A 22,408-nucleotide genomic window follows, 5' to 3' on the forward strand; every position below is an offset into this window, starting at 1 on the left:
ACAGCAGTTTACCGAGAGGCTGCTGGGTGCCAGGCAGAGGCTCAGCCCTATGGAGAAAACAGGACACCAAGCGACACATGGCCTCTGCCTTCAACAAACTGATGGCCATCACACAGTTCCGGGGCTGCGGAATCCGATCTTCCGACTCTCAGTATAACCCTACACCGATTGCTGTACACAGCAAGAGACACCCTGTGCTGTTGAAATGAGGAGGCAGAGTTCCAGAATCCCCTCCCTGACCCCTCCATGGGAACAGTGTACAAATCTAGAGCTCATAAATTTTAAATAACTCCTAAAAGATGCAGAACCAGGGTATGCTTAACAAAACTAAAATGCCCCAAAAGAGTTAGGGCCAAGACCAATTAACTGATCAAATTAATGCCTGAGAAACTTAAATACAAGATGATCCAGCCTCTTTTCCTCGCCTTAGCGAGCTCCAGCCACGCCTTCTGAATTGTTCAGCTTCTCGAACATTCGGGTAGTCAGGTGAAGGAGAAGCACCTCTCTTTTCGGCCACGCCCCTCGTGAATAATGTGGTACCAAAGGCGCCTCACCTCCCTCAGAAAGGAAGCAGACGCGTGTTTGGTAGCCTACCAGCGTTCCTTCCCTTGTGCTTCGGATCTCTATGCTGGCACCGCCTTCTCTCCGCGGGCACGCACTCCCCAGGCGGTTCTTGTACCACCGCCTACTGCCTACTGATGATTCCATCCCCAGCCCCACTCCCCCCGCCCCCCCGAGTTTCAGATGCATGTTCCTAAGTGCCCGCTCAACATCTCCAGCCAGTGATCTCCCAGGGATAGTAAATTACAAAGCTAACATGGAACTTAGGATTTCCTTCCCCTTTCCCTCCTCCCGTCTTCCCCTTCTTAACTGTCCACCCAGCTCAAAGCATAAGCCTGACATCGTCCTTGATGTCCTTTCCCGCGTCCTGCCCGGCTTCCAGTCTTACCCGGACCTGTCCCCACGCGCTCGCTAGTCCATGCCGCCACCATGTCTCCCTGGACACTGCAGCAGCTGCTGCTCCTCCCCGGCCTCCCCGCAGTCTGTTCCCTCCCCAGCAGCCAGGACGACTGCTGAACACCAGTTTCTTAACAGCAGCGAATTCACCCGGTTACGGCTCCCCATCCCACCTGGCTGCGCGCCTCTCTCCCTCGCCTTAGCGCGCTCCAGCCACGCCTTCTGCCTCTTTCTTTCCCAAACACGGGAAGCGTACACCTGCCTTGGGGCTGATGCACCTGCTGCTCCCCCACCTGGGCGGCTCTCCCGCGCTAGGTATGCATGGTGACTCCGTCCTGGCATTTCAGTCTCAGTGTCAAGGTGATCTACTTGAAGACACGTTCCTGACCACCTCTGAGTCATCCCCACCCCCCGACACTGCCTTATATTAAACATAGCACTTATCACATTTGCTTTCATTGATTTGCGTACTGTCTCCTCTGGCTGCTAGTAGGATGTAAGTTCCACGAGGACAGAACTCGCCTCTCCTGGCCACTGCTCTAACCCCAAGGCTTAGAACTGTGCCTGGCCCGCAGTGGACAAGTGATAAATATTCCCTGAGAGAACAGAGGCGTGAATAGTAAATGCCTCCCAGCTCTTTGGAGAACTGCTGGTCCCAAGTCCTTGTAATTATGGGGGACCTGTCAATCATAGTAACCATCAACCCTAGCCGTGGCCTGGGTCCAGGGTCTGGGCATGGGAACCAAGCAGGATAAATGAGAGTTACCCCGGGGAGCTATGTCCATGGATGCTGCCTGACAAAAGTCTTCTTCCCTCTGGGCTGGGATGATGTATAAGTCTGTCACCATCGAAGGCCGCGTCTTTGCCCCCAATCTGTACAACCACTGCACCATGGATGACAAACCTCACACAGCACTTGCTGAGGCCGGGCACTGCCCTGAGGTTCACACCAGCTGCTGATGACAGCCTCAGCACCCATGAGAGGCTTCCCATTATCATCGCGGCGTTTCCCTCGATGAGGCCCAGAGGGCTCAGTTAACTTGTTCAGGGGCACATACTGGTCTGGCTCCAGAGCCGTACTCCTCACCACTGTGCTCTGCTGCCTCGGACAGCAGGGAGAATGAGTTTGGCCCAGGAGCACAGGAGAGTCGAAAGGGAAGTGAGGGCCCTGGAGGCTGGCTTGGCCCCAGATCCAGTGGTGTCTGTGGTCTGTTTCACCTCTGGATTTTCTAGTCACCAGAGTGAAAAAATTCTCCTGGGTGTCTGTCACTTACAAGTGGAAGGATCCTGACCCGACAGAAGACATCGTGGAGGGGCTGGCTCTTCCGGGAACCCACAGACCGGCTACACATCGTGCACTTGCCTCTACTGGGTGTAAAGAGAAAGTACGCTTTTTGTTTTCAAATTGGAAAATGAGCTGGATTTTCAGTCAATCAAATAAGACTTGAACAGCTGTGATATCCCTGCCTTATGCTAGGTCCTGTAAGGCATGCAGAGATATTTAAGACATCAGGTCAAGCATGTTTCCAAGATACTGTGCAGCCTGACTCCCCACCTCGCTGAATTTCCTTCTGAAATGACGCCACCAGCGTCAGGAGGGAAGCTTGTACTGGAGGTGACAGGCACACACACCTGGATGCCTGACGCACCCGCACAGGAGGCTGTGCCCGCGAACAGAGCCAGGGCAGGGGAGAAGGGCCCTCCTGCCGACCCCGTGGCCAGCCAGGGGCACAGCCCTGCAGGGAGCGGGTGGAATGTCACACTGCCTCTGCGGCTCCCCAGCGTCGTCTTGATCAGAGCCAGGACGAGAGATGCAAACAAGCGAGCACACAGCTGGTGAGGAGGAGGGCTGCCCTGGCCCCGCCCCTCAGGATGCCCTCAGCCTGCCACCTACAGCAGGGGCTGGACCCAGGACACACAAACCAACCCGAGAGGGGTTTGTTCAAGCACCTGGCTCTCAACCGCCGGGCTGCAGACGCAATTTGCTCCTGGGTGAAAGCGAAATTCCCACACTGATGGCCACGTCCCCATGTCTTCATTCTTCTCTCGTGGTTGAAACTCTCAGCAGACACGGGAAAACATCAGTACAGTTCTGTCCAGGACCGAACATGACCTCTATCAGAGAACAATTTCCAGACATATGAAAACATTCAACATCTCCAAAGGGAAGACCCAACGGGTGGAAGTGACAGTTACCTGAAGCCCACAGGCCCTCTCTGCTTGAAATGCAGGCAGTGGCAGAGAACATACAAAAGGGGAACAGAGATTTGTAGCAACAGACAAAGAAAGAAATTCATTAGACATACGTCCATGAATAGATGTGTAAGGAGGCAGGTCTGGGCAGCGTGGATGAAGTCCTGATCTTGCCTGGATCCACTGAGTGTTTGTTAAAGTCTTAATGCTAATATTAATATTTTTATAATCTTTTTTTTTTGGTACGTGCCCCTAGCGGGAACCGAACCCGGGACTCTCTGGTCCGCAGGCCGACGCTCCAACCACTGAACCAAACCGGCCAGGGCTAATGTTAATATTTTTATTATCTTATTTAAAAAAAAAATGATCTCACTTATTTGTGGAATCTAATGAAGAAAATAGCTGATGAACAAAATAGACCCAGAGACATGAAGTAGGGTTCAGACTGACGAACCTCAGAGGAGGGGGCGGGGGAAGATAAACCAAGGAACGTATATGCATGTATGTGTAACCAGTGGATACAGACAACAACACCGTGGGGGACCAGGGGGTGGGACCGGAAGGAGGGTGTCTATGCGGGGAGAAGGATAAACATCTGTAACAAAAATAAATAAATTGATAAAAATAAATAACTAAACATAAATCACTAGAGACCAGGACGAAATGTTCGCCGTGGCTGTACAGGACTCGGCTTGTGGACGTGCTTGCAGTCAGACCCAGCAGCCCAGCCTGCACTGCTCACCCGGCCCTTCCCGAGACCTTGCAGAGCGCTGGGCATCTGCCTAACAAACTGCAAAAGCCTTAAGGAACATGCATATTTTTTCGGAAAGGAAAAACCTGCCCTGGCTGGTGTGGCTCAACAGTTAGAGGGTCGGCCCACAGATCAAAGGGTCATGGGCTTGATTTCCGCTCAAAGGCATGTACCTGGGTTACAGGTTCAATCCCCAGCCTAGTCAGGGTCATGCAGGAGGCAACCGACCTATGTGTCTCTCTCACATAGATGTTTCTCTCTCTCTCTTTTTCCCTCCCGCCTTCCACTCTCTAAAAATCATGGGAAAATATCCTCGGGTGAGGATTTTTTTTTTTTTTTAATTTAAAAGAAAGGAAATACCTTTAATTTTGCTCCTGCATTTTTTTTTTTTCCTGATTATAAAAACAACGAAAATAGCTACAAATCCCTTGCCATGTTATTACCCAGAGATAATCCCACAAACATTTTGGTGAATATCTTTTTAGCCTTTTTCTGCACATGTATTGTTTTTGTATTCTGAAAGTGTGATCATATATAACATTGTCTCAACTTCTTTTTACTTAAAAGTATATCAGGGTATTTGCGCCAGCAAACGGAGTTCTGTAATCATCCTCATTCCACTAATCAGAAACCGAGGCTCAGGAAGGTCCATCTCTCTGCCCAAGGTCACATGGTTACTAGAGAATGGCAGAGCTAAGATGTGAGCCCAGATCTCCCAACGGCAAGTCCAATACTCTTTCTACATCCACACGGTCACTAGGTTAACTCTCAGCAGGAGGGCCAAGGATGCCAGTGGACAAGGGGATCGGCAGCTGAGGGTCGTCGGGGTTTACGTGACTCTGTTAGAACACAAACGTTTAAGAGCTGGCAAGATTGTTGGACAACTTGCTGGAACACTGGGTCAGCTCGTCACCTCTTCAAGTGCCAAGGAGTCAGGACCCGGGAAGAAGAAGGGAAAACCCAGATCAAGCTGGGGTTTAAGTTGATGAGCACAGCTCCTTTTGGCATCGTGAAGGGAAGAGACAAGAAGCGTGTGTGTGCTGTGGTGTGAGGTCAGCGGTCACTGCCTTTCCCAGGGAGCCGAAGCTGCATCTTTGCTTTTCCGTGATCCCAGTACCAGAAAGCACGGAGATGAGGTCTTTCAGGAGGTTGGTGTTGAGACAGAGAAGAGAGGCACTGCGGGTCTAGGGGAGGCTGGTGACTAGAGCTCAGCTTAGCCAGCAGAAGGAGCTGTCTACATACCCAATGTAGGAGCACCGGGAACAGCCCGGGACCCTGGGATCCCCATCAGCCTTTAAGAAACCCTCCTTTAATCTCTCATCTTGATACTCAATAGTAATAATAAATATCACAGTTATTATTGTGGATAGCATGGAAGCACTTTCCATGTGCTAAAATCTTTATATAACTCAATCTTCTTTCAATCCTCAAAACAACCAAATAGGTAAGAATTATTTTAATTCCTATTAGACAAAAGAAGAAGCCAAGTCTCAGAGAGATATGCCCCAGGTCACATCCTCGGTATCTACAATTAGTATCAGCACCTAAGTTTGTTTTCTTTCTCATTATTTGAGGGAAAATTCACCCACCCCCATGACCCCAGCCATGAATTGTCCTGTTTCCCACTAACGTGATTGGGGAAAGTTACAAAAGTGTTACCTCCTGACACAGTGTGACTAATCAGTAGTGATACAGCAGAATATAGAGGTTATAATTACTTCACCGATCGGCCTTTTTCATTAATTAATTAATTTTTGTTACAGATGTTTCTCCTTTTTCCCCCAAAGGCACCCTCCTCCCAACCCCGAGCACTCCCCCACAGCACTGCTGTCTGTGTCCATGGGTTATGCATACATGCATGTAAGTTCTGTGGTTTATCTCTCCCACCCTCCTCCTCTGAGGTTTATCAGTCTGTACCCTACTTCTCTCTACGTCTCTGGGTTCATTTTGTTCATCAGCTTATTGGGTTCATTATGTTCCACAAATAAGCAAGGTCACCAGGAAACTGATCGGCCATTGAAGACTCAAATTCAAGGACTCCCAGTATGCTTTCTTAGGGGTCTCTACTCAGACCCCAAAACATTTGAAAAGGTAGTTAGTTAATGCACGGTGCCATTCAAAATATTTATTAAAGTTAAAACCCCAGAGCTAGAATTATCCTTAAAACTCTTCTAGCCTAACCCTTTTATTTACCAAACGAGGAGCCAAGGCCCAGCCCTCTTCCCGGGAGAGTCAGGGGCTGTGCTTCTCTGTACGACATCCCATAAGGATGATGCTGGGAGACACAGTTCACATCCTCCCCGGGTCCAGCAGACTTTTCGCATCCATCACTGGGGGAGTGGATATGATGTCTGGCGAAATGCCCTCTGATTTTCTCTTTTCACACAACAGCACCGAAAATCTAATTAATCCCATGCTTGCTCTTTACTGGAAGGAGGAACAACAGCTCTGAGAACTTGGGGGGGAGGGCAGCTGGGAGGTAGTAATGAGGACGGGCCCAGAAGTGGGTGGGGTGGAAAACAGTTGACACCTCCAGACTTCAGAGCCGCAGAGGAGGTCCCTCCCACCCCTGTGGAGAGTCAGAAGTGCTCTAACCCCAGAGATGAGGGAGCTTGAGAGACGGTGGTGAGGTTATCTCCGAAACAGATGTTGGTGTCCTCACGGTGGTCACCATGATGGCTCTGAAGGCCACAGGCAAAGGATGGAAGACAAAGACGTGGCAGATGTCTCTGTAGGATGTCGCTGGGAAAAATCTACGTGTTTGAGGGGACTTACTCCCTAACGGACAAAGTTTGGAAAGGGGGTGAGGCTATTTCAGTTTTGGCTTAAATGGAGATTGGGACTCAATTTTAATCCATCCGTCACCAAAGAGAAATGCCATTTATCCAGCTACACAGTGGCGTCTCCAGAGAACCGCAGAAGGGTTTGACTTTTTATAGGAGCAGTAACACATCTGTTTTCTCTGCATGGCATGAGGCAAGTTCACGAGCTTCAAGTGGGGTTCTTTGGGAGATTTTCAGAGGTAAGAGAAGGAATGAAAGTTGAGATTTGTGGCTATTCATTTAAAGAGAGTGCAATGAACACAAATATAATCTGATGTGATTTTTTTCTCCAGCGATGTCCAGATTTCCATGTATACGACTCAGTGTAAGCGGACAGATGGGTTTGACTAGGCTGGAAGTTTCTGGGCAAGAACGCTATGGAAGGAAATAGAAAAGGCAGGTGATCATTTTGCAAGAGAGTTGATGTGGTGTTGAGCGAAGAATGAGAGTTTGGTCCGGAAGGGTCGAGGCCATGAGGAAGGTGAGGATAGTGAGAAAGTGTCAGGGTCGATGGGCTGGGCACCTCCGTGCAGTCAGAGAGTGGCAGAAGTCAGTAGAGGGTAGAATAAATTAAGTGGCTGTCTGGTAACCGAGTCCCTTATCCGGAGCCACATCTGAGAGCAAGCGGTGCGGAGCACCCAGCTCAGCAGCGGTCTGTGGAAGGCAGAGATCCGAACGGCACAGGAGGTGGAGGTGAAGCCTTGACAAAGAAGTTTCCCTTCTTTATTGACTTTTTTTCTTTTGGAGAGAAAGGAAGGGAGAGAGACAGAAAGAGAGAGAGAAACATCAATGTGAGAGAGAGACATCCATTGGCTGCCTCCCCCACGCCCCCTACTGGGGATCGAGCCCGCAACCCGGGCATGTGCCCTGACTGGGAACAGAACCAGGACCTCTCAGTCCACAGGGCGACGTTCAGTCCACTGACTACACCGGCTGGGTGACAAAGAAGTCTCTATGAAGGTGAAACCATTTTAAGGGACCTAAAGTACTGTGTTCCCTGCAGTCTGCTAGACCAGGTTGTGACTCCAAGAAGTGCCTGAAGAATACCGGCATCACTTTCTGGCTTATGTTTAAAACAAGATCCCCCCCCCAACAGGTATTTGTTGCTGAAGGCATCTTTCGTAAGCCCTCCCATCCTGAGTTTGCAATTCGAGAAAACACGTGGTCTGACAAATTCTAACCTTCACAAACCTACAGATCTCAGAGCACTTTGATCTGTGCTGGAAAGTCGGGTGGTCCCCAAGCCACCCCTGGACCCTCAGGCCCCAGGGAGCTTACCCAATGCCTTCCCTTCTCTTCCAATGGGGACATTTCCGTAGCCAAGGTCTGATCATCCTGCCATTCTCTGATCAAGCCTTCTCAATTCCATCCTCTGATCAAGCCTTCTCAATGCCATCCCCTCATCCCTCATTTTGCAAGTGAATGTGGAATTCATCCCAGGTATGAGGCCCTGTGGTGGCACCAGACTGTAAAACCCTGTTCTTCGCTGCAGCCCACTCAGCTTGAACAGGCAAAATGCACGCATGGAACGGAACTGCTCATTTGGGGCTGAACGGGAAAGGGGGAGTCGTTATGGCGAGAGAAGGGAGAGGGGGAGAACCAAAGAACCCCCTTCTCCCTTCTATCTCCTCCCCACCTGAAGTCAGCACCCTGCTTTACACCCATTATTTTCTCCTCCCCAAGTTCTGAGCTGCAGAACCCAGGGCAGCAGAACCTATGCCCCCACCCCCAATGCCATACAATTTCTCAGTACCGTTTGCTCACCATCGGCCGGAATACTCCAGTGGGAAGAGCAAGGGCTCATTTTCCCCAATAAGCTCTAGAAGATTCTTCTGCTTCTTTACAGCCCCACTACATAAACAACGAAACAGCAGAATTTATAGCACAGAAATCAAAGGATGCCTATTAAATACCTTCCATATTTCACCAGTGGTCCTAGAGGCTCTCCCAATGGAAACCACCGTTAATATTTAAAACGACTCTGAAAGGTGGAAATAATTTGCCCTATTTTACAAATGATGAAACCGAGACTTGGAAGCTAAGAAACGTAGCCAGGCTCTCACAGTCAGGAGAGCTGAACCCCAGACGCCGACCGCACCCCCGCCCGGCCCATACTCTTTGTATCATCGTAGCACGCAGCCTCTGGTGAAATGGGGGCGGGGAAAGGAGCAGAGAAATTGTGGTTTCTTTGAACACAGAGCACATAATTTGGGGATGTTCTCCAGTATGTTCTGCCTGAATCCACATCAAGAAGCTTTGAATGCTTGCAGTCTATGAATTATTCTTGGGCCCGTTCTGATTTGTCCTGCCACAGCGGAGGCAGGGCAGCAGCAATATTCGCTTTAAATGAAAGCCAGACCAGGCTGTAACTCAAAGACACGCATGAAGAATATCAGTTTCACTTTCTGTCTTATGTTTAAAACAACGCTTTTCCCCCTCAACAAACATTTGCTGCTGAAGATGTCCTTCCTAAACCCCCAGTCGAGATTCTGCAACTCAAGAAACCATGTGGTCTGATGCATTTTAACCTTCAGCAAACCTACAAATTGCTGAGTGTTTCGGCCTAAACCGTGTGAAAGCTAAATATTCGGTTTGAAATTATTTGCCAACTTTCTTTGGGGGTTTCCCCGCTTCTCCTGACTACCTGAAGAAATGAGATTTTAGAAGATTAATAACCATTAGCTGAGGTATGCCTACTTGGGGGTTTAAGTACCAGGTTGAAATGATCTCAGCCACATTGTCTTCCGCTGAAAACGGTGTGTTAGGTTAAAGCACTTACAATCTTCATGCAGTGCACCGGCATCATCTACTCCAAAGGCTGCTCCTTCCCAGCTGGACAAGGTGTGTCCCTAGGAAGCGAGAGGCCGCAGGCTGGAGCTGAAGTCGCTGTTGGCACCAACGGGCTTAGGGAAATGGGGTCCAGCGGGAGACGCCCCCTGGGCGCCGGGCAGTGGGGAGCGCGCAGTGGGTGGGGGCACAGCGAGAATAAGCAGCTGTGCCGGCAGGGCCAGAGGGGCTCCATTGGCATCAACGTGCACAGCATTTAGTGACTCCAGGCGTGATGACCCCTCCTCGTGTTTCTCTCTCCCCTTCCCCCGACCCCTCACTCCCACAGAAAGTCTCCATTCGTAGCTGGACTGTGAAGGTGCCATTCATGAGTTCATGTGTGATGTCTCTGGGGTCACCCAGAAATGCATGGGGAAGGGAAAGGGGTCCTGGGTTTTATGGTAAGAGCCAGAGTCAGTGAAATCTGAATGGCAGTGGGGTTGCATCTTATTCAGTTGTAGGCTCTCAAGTCGGACCCCAAGGTGACAATCAGGTATAGTCAAAATCATTCTTCAATGTCCCTTAAATTGCCCATAAAGTACTCTATAGTGTATAAGATCACTTTTAACTAAACAGCAAATATACAGACAAATATAATTTTTAGAGTGGTAGTCACCGTATAATCAATAATATACACGCAAAATAAAATGTCGCAGGAACTTCATTGTACTAGAGGAAGCTCATCACTGAACGCAGGTTAGAGGTGCGCAGGAAACAGCTGCCGTGGTCCTGATGCGATGACCTCCCACTAAATCACAGTCTGGCGAGCTGTGGAAATGCAGATTTCAGTAGAAGCGGATCTAAGACCAGAAACCAAATCCTCTTGCTGCACTAAATTTTAAACATGAAAATCCCAACCTGAAAGTTTTTGTGTCTCAAAGATTTAGTGCTCAAAGTCAAGTCCTCTTCCTCTTATGTTCCTTCAGACTTTATAACCTCAGATGGCGGGGGGGGGGGAGCGTGCAGACAGCAGTGGGTGTATGGTAGGTCCGCAAAGAGTGCGGTAGATTCCGGCCGGTGTGGCTCACTGGCTGAGTGTCGACCCACGCACCAAGAGGTCGCCAGTTCGATTCCCAGTCAGGGCACATGCCCAGGTTGTGGGCCAAATCCCCAGTGGGGGGCATGCAGGAGGCAGCCAATCAATGTTCTCTCTCATCAGTGCTTCTATCTCTCTCTCCCTCTCCCTTCCTCTCTCTCTAAAATCAATAAAGAAAAAACTTTTTTAAATTAAAATAAAAAGAGTGGGGTCGAGAACGCCAAGCGTCAGCACAGCTCTGCGGCTGTGGAGGCCGGGAATGGAGCGCGGGCACCTACCCGGAGGCCTCGCTGTTAGCCGAGCTGCTGAACTTGTTCCCACTCCCTCGCTGCGTGCATCTTCCTCGTGTCTGCGCGTGTCTCGGTCCCACCCTGAGCTCCAACCTGGCTGTGGAGAGACGGAGGCGGCGTGTGAGCCAGGTCGCGAAGAAAGGGCACACGCGGAGGGTGCAGAGGCGGAGGCGAGGGCATGCTGAGGAGAGGAGCAGAGACCCACAGGCAGTGTTACTGAAACAGTAGCACCTGCACCTTGAAGGGAAGATAGATCTCAGTGAATGCCAGGCATCAGAACCCTCTCCCAAACTGCCAAAACATGGGGCGGGGGGGGGGGGGGGGGCTGGAATGTCAGCTATGAGGGAGGCTCAGGCCAGCCAAGTTCTTCATTCACTTCCACATTCTAATTTCCCTCCAGAGCTCAATTCATAGCTTACCCTTTGGTTTCCTTCGGTGTCCATTTTGGGGGGAATAATTAGAAAAAAGGAAGAAGAGTCATTGAGGAGAAGCAAAAGGCAGCAATCGCAGAGGCTCCTCAAAGGGTAGGCTCACGATCTCTGGGGTGTTCTACCCCAGGTCCCACTTTCATTGTGAGAAAAGCATCTGACAACCTCTAAAGGAGAAACAGTCTCCAAAATACTCGACCAGTGTTCCTCAAAACTGTTTCAAGGTCGCGGAAGACAAGGGAAGACTCAGATACTGTCACAGATGGGATGAGACTAGAGAGACAGGACAACTGAGTGGGATCCTGGAAGAGAAAAGGACATGAGTGGAAAGAAACAGTGAAATCCCAGTAGTCTTAGTCAAGAGTAACAGGAGATAAGCAAAAGTGCTCATTTTATTCTCATGTTGCAAAACGAAAAGTGAGATTCAGAGAAGTTAAGCAACTTGCTGAAGCTCATGACGGGGCACTGGGCAGGGCCAGGGCTGCGGCTGAATGCCCTCGGCTCCCAGCTCTCTGCCGTCTGCTCTTCCAGTCTGACAGTGACCCATGCATTCCACCCGCGCCTACCAAGCACGAGCCCGCTCTGCAAGCCTTATTATATCTCCTCGTGAGGATGGTTGGAGCAGGACTTGGACCTGCAGAAGGAGCCACCCATGAATGAGTAAAAGTCTGACTTGCAGAGTGGAGCCTGGGGACCATGATGTAAGCCTTCCTCTGAGAAGAGGGCTGACGCGGGTTTGATTCCCGGTCAAGGGCACATGCCTGGGTTGTAGGTTTGATCCCCAGCCCCAGCAGGAGTCCATGGGAGGCAACCAATCGATGTGCTTCTCTCACACTGACATTTGGTCTCTCTCTCTCTCTCTCTCTCTCTCTCTCTCTCTCTCCCCCCCCCCCCTTCCACTCTATCTAAAAAATTCAATGGAAAAATATCCTCAGGTGAGGATTAACAACAACAACAAAAAATGACCTTTGGATTGAAACACTCATTCACTAACCACCAATCAGAGGATGGAGGAGTCTTGGGTGTCGAGCTGCAGATGCTGGGCAAGGCCTATGTCCCATGGAAGACAGTGTGGCAGATAAAAGGTAGGAGGCAGAAAATGGCACAGGGAGTTCTGACATGTTGGAGGCTTGGCTGACTCAGCACCCAAACAGACACCATAACCTATGGATGCAAGGTATGGACTATGACCTCGGAGCAAGTCCAGCCGGAGCCCTTGACCCCCTCCCCCGAAGGACTCTGAGCCATTCATCTGTCCATCCTCTTCCTTTTTCATGTGATTCTCACTTTAGCATCTGATAGCCTCAAATTTTTTTCTCTAATAATTTTTTTTCAGCACAGAGCACAAAACACTCCCTTCTTCACTGACTTCTCTCTGTCAGCCTGAAACTTGCATGATGCTTCTCTCCCCTGCCAAATCCACCCCTTCCTGCAGACAAAGGGAGGACAGAAGTCCATCCACTCTTAGCCCACTGCCAAGCGGCAAGCACCCCATCGCAAAAAACATGGGAAGGTCTGGATCCCTCATCCCCCCCCAACGTTGCAAACCTGGAGTCAGTGAGCAAGCATCCTCTATTAGAGAAGAAAACATTGCATTCCTAGTGGCAGTCAGCAGGAGGCAGGGCCTCTTCCAGCTTAATGACTTGCAAATCAAAAGCATGAAACCCAGAATGCACCTTTGAACCTCTTTCCCATCAGCCTAGATGTCCTCATGATTTTCTCCCGTAGCATTCCTGTTATTTTGCTACCAGAGCAATAACCTTCGTTGTGCATTTTTAAAATGTTGGAGGAGGAGCTGTCCAGTGATCTCAAGGCATATGTTTTTGATTCTCATAAGATTATGGATACCAAAGGAATAAAAATGGAAATCACTACTGCCAAGATATGAAAGAAAGTTTGCATAGTAAAATAATTTAAACCTAACATTTGGACCCAATAAGGCAAATGGAACGTTTTTTCCATATTTTGGGAAAATGTGCATTTTCTTCACATTAAGTGGTACCAATAAAAAATAATGATTCTCACTCAGTTTATTTCTATAAATTAGATTGGCTTATAGTTTTCCAGGACATGGTTTTGTATCAAGCTATATGGCAAACACCTGGGCATAAAATACACTCAGCTATGTGCTTCCATGTGGGAGAAACAGGTCACCATGCCTCTCTGCGAAATCTGGAGCAAAGGTCAGCTGAAAGCAGTGAGCACCGTTGGTCCTCGCTATGGGCCGAGAGCGGGGGTTACATCCACAGTGCGCAGAGGTCTACCGTACAGCCAGGAAGTTCCTCCCAGGTCGCCAGGGCGACCGTTTCCCGGTCAGAAACCGGGTGAGTCTGCACTACTTGCTGGTAAGCACATTTGACTCATCCTGGAATCAGATCAAGAAACAGGGAAGAGCGAGTACTAAGGAAGGGTTTGAAAACACTTTTATATGGAATCCACGCACGAATACAGTAATCTAGGAGAAAACCTGTCAGAGGAGAGTGTGGCCCTGCAAACATTAAAGAAATGGCTAGGATGCGAATATGGGCAAACGGAGATGAGGAATGGACAGGAGGGAAAAGAGAGAGGGAAAATATGGGAGAGCCTGGCCGGTGTGGCTCAGTGGTTGAGCGTTGACCCATGCACCAAGAGGTCGCCGGTTCCATTCCCGGTCAGGGCACATGCCCAGGTTGTGGGCCCGATCCCCAGTGGGGGGCGTGCAGGAGGCGGACAATCAATGTTCTCTCTCATCGATGTTTCTATCTCTCTCTCCCTCTCCCTTCCTCTCTCTCTAAAAATAAATAAAGAAAAAAAAATTCTTTGTTAAATGGGAGAGAGGGAAGAGATTAAAGTAAACATTGGATCTAGAGCTCGTGTTATTTAAGCCTTTTTTTTTTTTTTAGTGTGAAGACAGAAGGTGTTGCTCTAGTGCTCAAGGGGTTGAAAAACCAAAGTCAGCCCAGAACAGTGGGCTGAGCTCGGAGCCAGAACCAGGAGGGATGGTTCGGAGCTGGTGATACTTCAGGTGGCTCCGCTGCAGCGAATGGTGCACACAAGCTACAGAGACCCAGCGGGATGAACCCCTTCCTTCCCCACCTCTCGGGCCTGTGGGAAGGCTCGGAGAGAAATGAACACAAATGAACTGCGATCGCTGTAAAATATTCCACGCATGGAGGGCGGAAGGTGCAAAGGTGGAAGGTGGTAAATTACTTCTTATCCCCTGGCTCAGTGTCGGTTGTTTGTAAGTCTTCATGTCCTCCAGCAGCTGAGGCACCATCCACGGAGATTTAAAGACGATTACCTTGAATCCCTATCTCACAAACAGTAGGAAACCGAGCATCCTTCCCAACATCCCAGAGGACTCTTGGGGGGATTACATTGGACTCTGTTTCTTCTAACTCCAATTTCCTACTTGCTGATTCCTCCACCCTACTCCAATTTTCATCTTCCACAGGTATTGGGTTCTCTTTGTCCCTCACTGGGGTCGGCATGGCTCCAGCATTCCCCACCCCCACCCCACAGATACTATGAACACGATTGGTCACCTAGACTCTCACTGAGGACTTGAGGAAATATTGCAGCAAACACCCAGAATTAAATGCCAGTGATGCCTTGTTATCAGCCCCTGGCTCCTCTGGGCACCAGAAACACCTCTCTGGTCAGCTGTGCACACACAGCCCACCACCCACCGCCATGCAGATCAACTCTTGCCCTTGGAGCAGGAGAATCTCAACCCTGGCTACACGTTAGAATCTCCTGGGGGGGTTTAAGAAAGACTGACACCCCAGACCAAGGATATCAGAGGCTCTGGGGCTGGGGCACACGCACGCATGTTTTTCCAAAACTCCGAATGTGCCCACAAGGTGAAAAACCACGTCTTCTAGCTCGTCTAAGCCATGTCCTGGAGCAAGCTCACCTTCATGCTCAGAAAAGCCATCAAGGTATTTTGCTGAACAAAAGACAATTCTCTCCCTGAGAGGATTACTGCCAGTTTTTTCACTGAGCATTATTTTTCCTGCCACAATTATTATCTTAAGAAATTTGCCAACAATCCACACTGCATTGTCCAGAGGTCAGGATCTTCCCCAACATGAGCATTTCTGGCCGAGTCCCTTGCTGTCCTCGTCCTGGCCCATTTCCCCAGATCACAGAGTGGCAGCAGGGCCAGAGAATCCACACAGGGAGCCTGGTCTCTTTGCTGAACGACTTGATGGCAGGCAGACATTCAAAACTAAAACGGGAAGCTGACGTTATCTTGGAATCACGTGGACAGAAATATTCTCAATCTCAGTGAGGAAAAAAAAAAAAAAAAAAGGAGCCCCATAGTGGTGTTTGGTTTGGTTTGGTTTTAAAAATAAACACCGATTTTTTTTTTCCCTGAATTTTTCAGAAAATTTCTAGTCTCTGGAGCAATGTTCCACATATATCCTCCCCTCTGGTCCTCCTAACAACTCTGGGAAGAAAGTGAGCAGAGCAGGAATTAGTATTCATTTCTCCAGCAGGATAATTTACACTCAGAGAGGGTGAGTGACTTGCCCAAGGCCACACTGCTGGACATGGCAGAGCGTTGCTTAAAACACCCTTCTCTTAGCCCTTCCACTGCTGCCACAGAGTGTGACAAACTGATGAATGTAAACAACACAACTTCATTTCCCACAATTCTGGAGGCTGTAGTTCTGCCAGGGTGGCTGAGCTCTAGTGACAACCCTGTCCCATGTTGTAGACAGATTTCCCATTGTATCCTCAGATCGGGGACAACAGAGCAGCAAGCTCTCTGGTGACCCCTACAGGGCACTAATCCCACTCACGAGGGGGCCCACCCTCGTGACCTCATCTGACCCTCATTAACTCCCCAAGTCCCTACCTCCTAATTCCATCACACTGGGGAAGAAGGGTTTCACATAAGAATTGGGGGGATCAAACATTCAGTCTATAGCAATCCCCTTACTCCCCCATGTCCCTCGTCGGTGTCACCCTGCTGCCACTGCCTCTCCTCACGACGTGGGCGCACACACACGCCTACCTTTCACGTTCTGTGGAAGAATACCACCGGACAAGGGTTAATCAAGGAAGAACATTCGCTGCCCAGGACCACCCGCGCCCTCCGTTTTCTGGATGGGAGACGACAAAGCAAGCTCGGCACCTGTGACCCACCAACAGAGCCCTTTTCAGCCCATTTCGCGTTTTGTCCCCTGCTGTGCCCCAGGTGCTCCCCTTGGAGACTCTACATATCTGTTCTCAGGAAAGGAGCAATGTCAGGCCCTGCCTTTGTCTGAACAAGACTGGCACCTGTGCCTGAGGGGAAGCACTGTAGACTGTCTTTGTGGAGGACAGGAGGGTCCTTCATAACCGTGGAGACCTGCACCTGGAACGTTCGTTAGCTGACTGATTCCGGGTCTCAGAGCTGCAGGGGCTCAGTGGAGGTCCAGCTCACTGCCCATCTTCAGACAGGCAAGACCTGTCAGGAGGCAGGCAGCGGCTGAGGGTGACTGTGGGGTGGCAGGTCCTGCGGGGGCAGCCACCACCCACCTATGCACAAGCCAGGCTCTGCGTCCTTTTGTGGGGTCTCCCTACTTGCCCAGAATCAAAAACACCCAGATCCTCACTCACAAGGGAAACTGAGTCCCACTCCCTTAAAGCACAGAGTGGCTGTTATGAGGGGGACTGTTCTTGGCTGCTGGCCAAAGAGATGGCGCAGAGGTGCCAGTCTCCTGGTGTGGAATGTCTGTGGGTTTCAGTTATTTCTACAAGTCCTGCGGCTCCAGGCTGTGCAGGGTCCCTTGGATGAGCAAGGAAGGGGGACGTCAGAATCCTCAAAATGCCTCTGAAAATTGTTGCCGGACTGAACCTGCATCACCACCTATTGCCGGGAACACAATACAATCTCTCCCCTCCACCCTGGCCTCCTCCCCCTGTGTTCGCTGAGACCCAGGCTTGGGGACTGAACACATATGGGTCTCGTTGGTCCATCCTGTTGTCCTCGGAGGCCGTAAATTCAGATGGCCACAAATCAGCTTCAGCGAAACTTCAGCCTCAGACACGCACACGCTCCCATTCAAGTCCTGGTGTCCAGGCTGAAATATGGCCACATGTGTTCCTTCGGCACCGCCAGCCTGCTGGAGATGGCACCCTGTCAGCGGTGGTTTATGGAGCAGCCCGGCGGCCAGAACACAGTGGCCAGTTACCACCCCGGCCAAGGTGCCCCGAGGCTTTGATCTCCGGCGGTAGCCCGCATCACCAAGCTTATCTACTCGTTCCCCCACAGGCCTGAAATACGATTTCGCAAAGCACCCGGGGGCTTGGGGTTCCGCCTGCACCCCGACACGGCATCATCAGGGCTTATTGCTTTTCTTTCCCAAGTAACTCCTTGTGACATCTCTTTGTCACCAGCTAAATATAGAGTACTCCTGGTCCTTTTCCTTTCCGGGCGATGACAGTTTACACAGAGCCTGCCCATCCCTTTACATGAAAATACTCCTTCTTGGAGGCCCTTCTCCAAGAAATCTGAGCTTGCGTGCAGGCAAGACACTCACTGAAAGCGAATTTCAAGCACTAGGTTTCCCGAGTCCTAGAAATAGCCTGGCCTAGTCGGTCCGGAGCAAATGTATGCCTGTCTCCAAAGTGGTTTGTGCCATCATCACGACATCCTGGCCCCAAGGTAAGTCCAAAGGCTGAGCCAGAGCGGACGAGACTCACTTGGGCAAGCACGCCACGTGAGCCTGAGCTCTGTGACTGCCTGAGCAGGGCTCCTCCACCTCGTGCGCGCAGGGAACTCACTGCAGAGCCGTAAAACAGACCCCTTGCTGCCCGGGTCCCCTTCCCAGAGACTCACATGCAATCGCTCTGAGTTAGGGAAATCGCAAAGCTCATCAAGGGTCTCTCCAAGTACCGCTGAGGTTGAGAACGACTGAATGAAGTTAGGTGTCTCTTCAAGGCATCTCCTGGAGGCCATGGGAGGTTTGAGAGGCATCGCAGTGACTCCCTCCCTCACTCAGTCACTCCTGCATCTGTTCCCGCCATTTATCGAGCACTCGCGTGGCATTAGGCAATGTGTTAGTCTTAGCTGAGGTTCTCCAGAGAAACAGAAGCAATAGGATTTTATGTATAAGCAAATACATAGAAATAAAGAGAGAGACTTATCGGAATTGGTTCATGTGACATGGAGACTGAGATGCCCCAGGATCTGGAGAGCTGATGGTTTTAAGTTCCAGTCCAAGTTCAAGTCCAAAAGCAGAAGAAGACAAATGTCTCAGCTCAAAGACAGGAAAAGAGAGTGAATTCTCCTTCGCTCTGCCTTTTGTTCTCTTCAGACCACCAAGAGATGGCATGAAGCCTACCCGAATTCAAGAGGACAATCTGCTTTTCTCAAACTAACTCAAAGGTTAATCTCACCTTTAAACACCCTCACAGACTCACCCCAAATAACATGTAAACTATCTGTGCATCTCATGATCCAGTCACACACTGCTTGCTCTACGCACCACAGGGAATTCTAACAATGGATTCTTGCCCTCAAGGAGCTTCCAATCTATGACAACATCAGATACGCGTGGAGAGCGGACGTCCCCCCAGCACAGTGCAGCTGCAGAGTCATTGCAGTGGGAGCTCAGGAAGAACAGGTCAGATGTGGGAGAGTCAACAAAAGTCCCCCTGGAAAAACTGGGCTTATTCTAGGCTGGGAAGCCGTTATGAGCTGATTTGTGTCCTAAAGTTTTAGTTCTAACACCAGTAAGGTGATCAGAATGTAGTCTTACTTGGAAATATAAGCCTGTCGTTAGCTAACGTGGGTCACACTAGAAGAGTAGGAGCTCTCCGCCCCATGCAGCTGATGGCCTTAGAGGAAGACAGATGACAGCTGTGTGAAGGTGGACTCAGAGATTGGGGTGACGAGTCAGCAAGCCAAGGAACGCCAGCTGCCACCGGAAGCGAGGTGAGGCACGCGACAGTGCCCTTAGAGGAATCGACCCTGCTGACACCCTGACTCAGAGTCCAGACTCCCGGACTGTGGGAGAGTCAATGTCTGTCCCAGGCCACCCAGTTTGCCGTACTGTGTTATGGCGGCTTTAGGGAACAAAGACAGAGTCTAAGTCCAACGTGGACAAGCCAAGTGGAGAGGGAACCCTGGGACACCCAGAGGGGCAATAAATAATGTATAGGAAGGGAAGGAGCAAACCAGCCCAGCTAGACCACAGAATTTCAGAAAAGGAATACAGATAGAAAACAAGGATCAGAGCTGCCAGCCAACACCTCGTTTCCCCGGGGATCCCATGGGACTTGCTTGTCCTGAGGGACATGTCCAACCCCTCATCTCACCCCTCCACCCATGAGATGCAAATGGGAGCTGCCTTCCTCTTACCTGATCCCCTCCATGGGTACAATGATTGTGAGGGCAGCCCTGTGACCCAACATCCACCCCACCTTCTTAACCACAGCAGTTGATCCAGGGAGGGGAGCTGAGTCAAGGCAAGCCAATTAGAAAGTTTCCTGGGACTTTTTATTTGTATTATTATTAAAACTGGTAGAAAAGAGCCCCTTTCTCTCTGGTCACAAGGCTTGTGAAACATGAACTTGAAGCAGCCCTCAGCCATGTCCCTGCCATGTAAATAAACAAGGAGATAAAATGACCCTTATATCATTCAAGCCCCTGACCCGAGACACTAAGATTTTTGGAGCTGCACCTGAATATTTACTCTACCTCTTTCTAATTCTTCCATCAATTCTGTGAGCTACCTCAATAACCTGCCCCTTACACATGAAAACAAAAACAACTTTCTTTAAATGAACTGAAGTGGATTTCTATCACTCACTGCTGAGGAAGCTTCAACTAGCATATCCCGGAAGAAAGCTCATTGCCTAACCCTCCGGAACTTTGGACACCAGGCTGCAGGGTTTATCTTCAACCCTGTTATCTAGAGATTGCTCACTGGAGTGATAGACCCTGGCTTCAGGGTTCCCCATGAAACTCCAGAATTTACATGCAAAGTGCACATAATGCACACCCTCTGGGAAGAGGCGACATACATGCCATCAGAGTCTCAGTGGTGTCCGAGACCCCCAAAAGATTAAGAACCAGTGATGTGGGCAATGAGGAGCCATTACAAACCTAATCACAGAATGTGTTATCCTCCCCTAACATGGCATAATTTTATCCTCAAGGAGTCGCAGTCAGCAGGAAGGGGGGGGGGTGATCTGCACACACGTGATTTGAATCGAAGGTGAAAGGAGGTGAAGGATGCGAAGGCAGGTCAGAGGCCAGTGCCTCGGTTTCTCCGCAGCCTTCAACATGCTGTTGTGTTGCAGTCAACAGAGCCCTGGATGATACCTCCTTCACGAATGGACCTCGGATAAGTCAGTTTCTCATCATCTCAAAGTCTTCATTTTTTTTTTTAAAGAATCTAAGAATCCTGCCAGACCACCTACAGGATGTTGCGCAGTACTAACAAGAGAGAAAGTCTCTGTTAACTTGCCTGGAGCCTGGGCAGGCATGGACAGGATGTACAGCCTATCAGGAGACGCCTGCCTTTGAACCCAGCTCGTGCTGCGCAAGGTGTGGCCCTCGGACCCTGCTGATGAGCAGCTGGCATCTCGTGAGACCTGACTGGAAACGCACATCTCAAGTCTCATCTCAGACTTTCTTAATCCAAATCTGCAAGATTCCCTAGGCGACTGTATGCAAATTAGAGTTTGAGCCCCACTCATCTAAGTGTTTCTTAGCATTGAGTAATTACAGTCTTGCAGAGAGGAAAACTACCTGAGGGCACACGTTACCACAGGGACAGAGGCAGGGACCAGAGCTGCCCAGGTGTGCTTTGGGCCGTCTGCTGTGCGGACCACGCAGGACCTCCTTGGAACAGAGATGGGCACGGAAGTCAGCTGCCTGGAGCACAGGATGCCGTGGGCCACCAAGTGAGAGCCGACCCTAGAGCTGGGCTTCGGTGCAGCCAGATGCTGCTGCTCCTGCACTGTAGACATATGGTCTCCCTGAATCCCCCTTCAGAGTGACACCAGCATACTCCGCATACATCAGCACACTCAGAGCATATTAGCAGACATCTGGGGAGCACCGCCTGCTGTGTTCCCCTGGATTCAGGAGCAAAGGGGCACAGAAGGCTCTTGGAGTGCTGAGCACAGGCCCAACCCACCACGGTGCCAGTGGGGCAGGGGCTTCCTAGCTGTCAGCAACTTCAGGCTGGGCTCCAAATGAGCGCAGCAGACACACAGACCACAGAGCTGAGGGCCTAGGGCAGCAAGAACTCGGGGCCGGGGGAGTAGTAGCAGCTGTTAGGTCAAAAGGATTCCTCTGGTTCACTTTGTTTTAGAAACACCACATTAAACAAAGTTGAGTTGGTTCCTTTACAAGAGCACCTTTAATCCTCAGTGTTCGTCGTGAATCTTCAAGGACATACAGTAGGCTTTATTTCCCTGGCACTTCGGATCACAGACTCGTTCTATCTGTGTTCGTCATCTGGCTGCCACAACAACATACCATAGACTGGGTGGCCTGTGTTTCTCACGGTTCTGGAGGCTGTAAGTCCCAGATCACGGTGCAGCCCAGTGTGCCTATTTTGGGAAGAGGGCTCTCTTCCTGGCTTACACACAGCCACCTTCTGACTCTCTCCTCACAATGCAAAGAGAAAGGGAAGCAGCGAGCTCTCTGGTGTCTCTCCTACCGGCAGCACCATCCCATCAGGAGGACCCCACCCTCAGGACCTCATCAAAACCTAATTGACTCCCGCCCAGCTGGAGTGCCTCAGTTGATAGAGCTACATCCTGTGCACCGAAAGGTTGCGGATGCAATTCCCAGTCAGGGCACATACCTGGGTTGCTGGTTTGATCCCCAGTTAAGGCACTTACGGAAGACAACCAACAATGTTTCTCTCTCTTTCTCCCCCCTCCCTCTTTCTCTCTCTCTCTCTCTCTTTCTCTCTCTCTCTCAAGGCCCCATCTCCAAATACCATCACATTGGGTTTAGGGCTTTCAAAGTCTATTACAAACATGAATTGGTAGGGAGGTGGGGGCACAATTCAGTCCAAAGCACTATCCTACCTTAGATAGGTAGGAGTCTTCAAAGCAGACTTTGGAAAATGCCAGCAAAGATAGAGTTGAGAGAAATCCCTGTGGGGAAG

This window comes from Molossus molossus, unplaced genomic scaffold (genome assembly GCF_014108415.1).
Source record: "Molossus molossus isolate mMolMol1 unplaced genomic scaffold, mMolMol1.p scaffold_m16_p_15, whole genome shotgun sequence".
Lineage (NCBI taxonomy): Eukaryota > Metazoa > Chordata > Mammalia > Chiroptera > Molossidae > Molossus > Molossus molossus.